At 42.7% G+C, this 7,231-nt stretch overlaps 1 pseudogene; it reads left to right on the top strand.

The window, feature by feature from the left end:
* The first annotated feature begins 5,709 nt into the window (after positions 1-5,709).
* LOC100969373 (UPF0235 protein C15orf40-like) lies at positions 5,710-6,553 on the top strand (annotated as a pseudogene).
* The last annotated feature ends 678 nt before the right edge of the window (positions 6,554-7,231 follow it).

Raw genomic sequence — 7,231 nt, forward strand, 5'->3', positions numbered from 1 at the left:
TAAATACAGCCATTGCAAATGGGAGAAATTGGCCAAAACAAAGGGGATACAGGCCCCATGCAAGTCCAAAATCCAGCAAGGTGGTCAAATCTTAAAGCTCCAAAATGATCTCCTTTGATTCCATGTCTTATATCCAGGTTACACTGATGCAAGGGGTGAGTTCTCATGGTCTTGGACAGCTCTGCCCCTGTGGCTTTTCAGGGTACAGCCTCTCTCCCAGCTGCTTTCACAAGCTGGCATTAAGTGCCTGTGGCTTTTCCAGGAGCACAGTACAAACTGTTAGTGGATCTATCATTCTGGGTTCTGGAGGACAGTGGCCCTCTTCTCACAGCTCCAGTAGGCAGTGCCCCAGCAGGGACTCTGTATGGGGGCTCCAACCCCACATTTCCCTTCTGCACTGCCCTAGCAGAGGTTCTCCATGAGAGTCCTGCCCCTGCATCAGACTTCTGCCTGAACATCCAGGCATTTCTATACATCCTCTGAAATCTAGGTGGAAGTTCCCAAACCTCAATTCTTGACTTCTGTGCACTCGCAAGCTCAACACCACACAGAAGTTGCCAAGCCTTAGGGCTTGCACCCACTGAAGCCACGGCCTGAGCTCTATGTTGGCCCTTTTCAGCCATGGCTGGAGTGGCTGGGATGCAGGACACCAAGTCCCTACACTGCATACATCACGGAGACCCTGGGCGTGGCCCACTAAACCACATTTTCCTCCTAGGCCAGTGGGTCTGTGATGGGAGGGGCTACCATGAAGACCTCTGACATGCCCTGGAGACATTTTCCCCATGGTCTTGGGAATTAACATTCCGCTCCTCATCACTTATGCAAATTTCTGCAGCCAGCCTGAATTTCTCCTCAGAAAATGGGATTTTTTTTTTACTATCACATTGTCAGGCTGCAAATTTTCTGAACTTTCCTGCTTTCCTTCCCTTTTAAAACTGAATGCTTTTAACAGCACCCAAGTCATCTCTTGAATGCTTTGCTGCTTAGAAATTTCTTCTGCCAGATACCCTAAATCATCTCTCTCAAGTTCAAAGTTCCACAAATCTCCAGAGCAGGGGCAAAATGCCACCAGCCTCTTTGCTAAAACATAACAAGAGTCACCTTTGCTCCAGTTCCTAACAAGTTTCCCTTGTCTATCTGAGACCACCTCACCCTGGATTTCGTTGTCCATATTATTATCAGCATTTTGGTCAAAGCCATTCAAGAAATCTCTAGAGAGTTCCAAACATTCCTACATTTTCCTGTCTTCTTCTGAGCCCCCCAAACTCCAAACTCTGCCTGTTACCCAGTTCCAAAGTTGCTTCCACATTTTGGGGTATCTTTTCAGCAGCACCGCACTCCTGGTACCAATTTATTGTATTAGTCCATTTTTGTGCTGCTGATAAAGACATACCCATTTAGTGGACTTACAGTTCCATGTGGCTGGGGAGGCCTCACAATCATGGAGGAAGGTGAAAGGCACATTTCACATAGCAACAGACAACAGAAGAGTGCTTGTGCACAGAAACTCCCCCTTATAATAACCGTCGGATCTTGTGAGACTTACTTACTATCACAAGAACAGCACAGGAAGCACCTGCCCTCATGATTCAGTTACCTCCCACCGAGTCCTTCCCACAATGGAATTCAACATGAGATTTCGGTGGGGACCCAGCCAAACTGTATCAGTAGGTAAAAGCTTCAGCTTTGAATTCTAATGTTGTGTCATAAAAACCTAGTCTGCTTTATCTATTGCTTTAACAACTACTTTGTCTTGTAGCATTCTGTGTCTTTTAATGCAGGCACTTCTGTTCTTTTTCAAAAAAAGGAACAGGAATGAAGGAGAAAGGAAGAGGGAAGAAGGGAGGAAGGGAGGAAGGAAGGAAAGAAGGAAAGAAAGAAGGAAGGAAAGAAGGAAGGAAGGGAGGGAGGGAAGGAGGGAAGGAAGAGAGAGACAGAGAGATAGAGGAGAGAGATGCCCTCGAGAGTGTGTCTCTGCATTAGCAATTAAAAGCTGTCAGGGAGCTGGTCATTTACCCTCCTCTGAAGATATTTATTTGTATCATACTTACTTTGAATAAAATAGTCAAAGATTATCTTTTTAACTAGCTCAGCAAGTCCCCATAGTTTTCAAATCTGAGTTTCTGAAAGGTCTTTGTCCTTCTCTTTTCTAAAGCATTTACATTATTTGAATGGAGTAGCCAGAAACCAGAGTTTTTCAGAAAACTTAAAACCTGAAAAACTAAACAGTTCCTATATAGTTGGCAGGGACCCTATACTGAGTGTTGAGAATTACAGAACATGCTCTTCTACCATTTTCATAGCCATGGACAGGCTGAGCATGCAGAAGGCCAGCCATAATACCTTGTGGAATAAAGCATGCTCCATGTTGAAGGAAAATAAATCCACCCAACCAGACAGTCTCTGTTGGTGATTGCCCTGAGGTCATGATGAATCCTGCAGTGGATGAGCTACTTTTCTTGAGATATAGAAGTCCTGGGACTCAGAGTGGCCTCACTCCCCTGAGCCAGTTGCCTTGCTGTCCTGCTTCCACAGATGGAGAAAATGGTAAAGTGAACCTAGTGAAATAACCAGGGAGAGAACCTGAATTCTGATCCTTACTCCATTATTCAACCTGTGAGATCTTGAGTGAATCAAAACACTTCAGAAGCTCTAATTGTTCAGATAGAAGATATGAATAATAACACTTCTGTGGCATACATCACAGCTGGCATTGGAGGTCAAGTGGAAATATATACATTCCAGGCTTTAGAAATTGTCAAATATAGGATAAATCAGAATAAAGGATATAAACATTAGTAAGCAAAATGATATGGTTTGGCTGTGTCCCCATCCAGATCTCATCTTGAATTGTAGTTCACATAATCTCCACATGCTGTGGAAGGGACTTGGTGGGAAGTAATCGAATCATGGGGGCAGATTTTTTTCCATGTTATTCTCGTGATAGTGAAAACGTCTCATGAGATCTGATGGCTTTATAAAGGGCAGTTCCCCTGCACACCCTCTCTTGCCTGCTGCCACGTTAAGACGTGCCTTTGCTCCTCCTTCGCCTTTCGCCATGGTTGTGTGGCCTCTCCAGTTATGTGGAAGTGTGAGTCCGTTAAACCTCTTTTTCTTTATAAGTTACCCAGTCTCGGGTATGTTTTTATTAGCAGCATGAGAATGAACCAAAACACAGAATAAATGTGACTGCATTCATATTGCCAGAATAAGTGTTCTTAGCTGCAGAAGAACAAGCCCTCATGCCAGGCCAGATTGATAAGGGGTAACTTTGTGATGATTTGGAGTTTCATGAGGGTCTTGAAGACGAGGGAAAAAGAAAGCATTCTAGGCTGCAAGAAGGGTGCAGAAATAAACCTGGAAGCCAAAACGTTTGACGTATGTTTAAGGAGCAGTAAGTAAACTAGATTACTGGCTGGAGCAGATTAAGTATGTTAGCAAAGTTGTGGGACATGAATGTGGAAAAAGTAAGTTGAAGACCCACCATTGGAGGCCTTGAATGCCAGGTTTAGATATTTGGGTTATTCAGAAGAAAAGGGCCAGTAATTTTAGACTAACGACTTGGCAATAGTGTGCAACTACATCAGGGAGAGATGGGCAGCAGCCAGACCCTACTAGCAACCATTGCTCTCATCCATCTAGGGACAGGATAAGGAACTAAGCTGAAGCGATAGTTGTGCTGGCTGCTCTGAAGGATCTGGTAGTAGAAGAGGCTGTAGGGAGAATGAAAAACCACTTCTTCTGAGTTTGACTGGTGTAAGGAAATGAGATAATACTGTTGGAAATGGGGAACATATAAGAGGGAGTTCTCATCCTGGGAGGAAAAATTAACTCACTTTTCGGCCTCAGTGTTTGAGGGAAGGAACATATGGGGCTTGAAAGGATTCTAATTCACCACACAGAAAAGGGCTTTGAGGAAGGAAAGGGCATGAGGGGGCTTGGACCCCCTCCCCCAACTCCCAGAGAAAGGCAGCAGGCAACCATTGCCAAAGATTGATAGATTAAGAAGGCTCTCCAAGAAAGGCATGAGGAAGGCTTAGAGAATTCCAGCAAGGAGGGAGACAGCTTCCAAAGGAACCTGAATAAGGGAGAAAGAAAGGCTGAACTCTCACATTCAAGCCCTTGGTGGTCTGAGCCTAACCTTCTCTGTAGGTCTCCCACATAGAGGAAAACTGCAATTTAAGACAAATGTTTCTGAACCAGGCAAATGGGGAGTCAAACAGCAAGGAGTGCTAATTTATATTTAAATACAACATTTTTATTACTTTTCTAGAAATTTGACACCAACCCTCATTTTAAACTAGACAAAGCAGCATAACTTTTTTCTTTCAACATGATTGACACTCAAAAGGTAATACCCTTTAAATTCCTCCAATTAAAGCAAATTTAATTTTAAGTTTAATTAAAGGAAACTTTAATTAGAAAGAAGATTAAATTTTAATTAAATTTCTCTAAAATCTTCATACCGGCCTTTACAGCTAATATTTCTGTCAGAAACCAAATCCCTTCTTAATATTCTAAAATTCTTTTCTAGCATTTTCCTTCGTATTAAAACAGCATCTCACCAGCTGTACCTGCCACTGTGAAAATTATTCCCATCTTAAAATACTGGAAATGCAACGGAGAAACCAAAGTCTCCCTGGGCAGAGAAGGAAAAACAACATATTCTATTATTGATGAGATTTTTATTTTCCATCTCCTCCCAGTCCTTTCTGAAGCGATTAGGTGTGATGGGCCTGCTGTGAGCCCGTTGTACTGCATCCACAGCATCAACAAATATTTATGGAACACCTACTGTGTGCATGGCCCTGCACTAAGTTTCCTGTCTAACAGGGAAACATTGTTAAAATTCTAGCTCAGGCAAAGCACCAGCCAACAGAGCCTAGACTACAAGCTACTCCTGGTGGGTTCTTGGCGACTGCTTGTTCCCAGAGTCAGAAAGAGAACTGTCAGTCTCCTCACAACTGGTCCAGCATCTTCCCCCGTCCCATGCTACTTGATGCTAGTGGGAAATGCCTTGAGTTAAGAGACATAAGTCTCAGATTCTAGACCTAAATTGCCATTAGATAACAATATTATCTTTGGGAAAACCCTAAACTCTCCATTTTTCACATTTCTTCTTTGTAAAATGGGTAATAAAACCCAAGGATGTTATAAGGATCAAATGAATTAACGTAGATAGAAAAAGTTTCTGAGAACGGCAAAGTGCTGGTTAGTGTAACGTATGAGGATATTGCTGACTGGCCTTCCCCTTCCCCCCACAGGTTCTGCCTGCTTTAAACTCTCCAGCTGCGTCCCCAGCCCTCCCCAGATGTCTTCCAGTTCATTGCTTACTGTTCTCACATTCACCATGCTGTAAAGGTGGTTCTGTTAACCTTCCTTCCCACAACTACCTCCTGTTGCCACATTGCGTGTCCTCATTCCTTTCCTCTCAAGACCTCTTTCCTGCTCTCTGTCAACCCATAACCAAGCTCAGCTCCTCCCAGAAGCCAACACTGAGCAGAGCCCTGGACAGGGAACATTCCCTTGCTCCTAATACTGCTTTACATATGCACCCTCCTCTAGACTGATCTATGATCTGGATACTGACATATAGCAGAGCCTCTGCCTCCAGAAATGTGGAACATACTTCAAGATTCCCCACAGAAGACTGAAGTAAAAATAAAATGAGAATAAAGAATTTCATTAAGGCCTCCCCAGGCGGGGATGCTGGGGTTTGGCAGCGGGCTGAAGCAGCTCAGGGCAGCACTGAGTACTCAGGACTCCACTCGGCTCCCTCTTGGCACCAAGATGCCAAGAAAGCTGATGCAACGACCTAGGGTAAAAGTCAGATCAAGGAACCAGAGAGACCACTTCCTCCCTTAGGTCCTGTGGCAGTTGTTCCTATAGGTTGTGTCACCATAGCCGTCCATGCCAAACCTGGCTCCAAACAAAATACTGTAACAGATTTGACAGCAGGGTTGGTAAATGTGGCTATTGCAGCACCTCCATCAGTGGGGGAGGATAATGCTGAGCTTCGGTAGCTTATCTGTCCAAGGTCTTAGAACTCAGGAAGAGTGATGTGGTTTTGGATAAGGGTGGTACATCACTGAAAAGGTAGTGAAGCTTTTGGCCTCCACAACTCCAGAAGAAATCTTGAGGAAATTTAAAAAGAAAGCTGAAAAACAAAGCAAGAAATGGAAAATACATCCTTGAGAAACTTTTATTGCTAATGATGAAGAGGCTGTTACAAGCACATTCAAATATATATATATATATATTTGAATAAGACTCCAAAAAGTAGACATTTAAAAAGTAATATATGTTGAACACAAGTTCTAAAATCCCTGACCCCAAACAGCCTGGAGCATGTTACTCTGATTTCATGGCATTATAAAATAACAGAGCTGGAAAGAATATTCAAAGTGACCTGATTTAACACCTTTCATTCTCTGGTGGGGCTTCTGATATCCAGGAGTTGACAGACTTGTTCAAGATCATAACATGCAAGATGGTGACTAAAACCCAACGCCCTTGACTCCTTGTCAAATGCAGTTTATCCTGTTTGTAAATTAAAATTACCATATCTCCACAACAGTTCTGGAATTCTGGGGATTGCGTTCTAATCCGGTTTACAAGTGACAGAAAATCTGTTACACTGCTTTGTAGTGTTACCTTATATTTTAAAATGCTTATCTAAATGAAAAAAATAATTTTTTACATCTTTTAAAGACTATATTGACCATTTTGTAAAAAAATTAATGAAAAATCATAACTTGTAATTAAAAGTGAATTATAATTTTTGAGAAAAAAAGAATTTCATTAAATGAAAGCTATGATGAATTTGCTTGACAGGAAGAAAATCTCTTCTTCACATGTTTCTAGGTTGAGTTTCCCATCCCTGTAAAGAAGCTGTGCTGAGCTCTGTACCCTGTACTCCCAGTACATGTCAATCACACACCCCATTTCCTTCAGTTCTAATACGTGCAAGGGCCTGTGCTTCATGCTCTGGAGAGATGTTCCCTAACTTTATGTGTCATTATCCCCTAACACGCTAGGTGCTTCCTCCCCAGGGTGCCTTTCGCCCTGGACCTGGAACACCACTGTCTCCTAAATCCTTTCCTCATCCGATCTTCAAAATCTCAACCAAACCCAACCTCCTGGAAGTGTCTGACTTTTCAGCCTTTTCTTCTGAATTCTTGTATTCCTAGTGTTTAGTAACACAGGATGAATTATTTGATACAGGATT

The sequence above is a fragment of the Pan paniscus genome, chromosome 17 (genome assembly GCF_029289425.2).
Source record: "Pan paniscus chromosome 17, NHGRI_mPanPan1-v2.0_pri, whole genome shotgun sequence".
NCBI classification, from domain to species: Eukaryota; Metazoa; Chordata; class Mammalia; order Primates; family Hominidae; genus Pan; species Pan paniscus.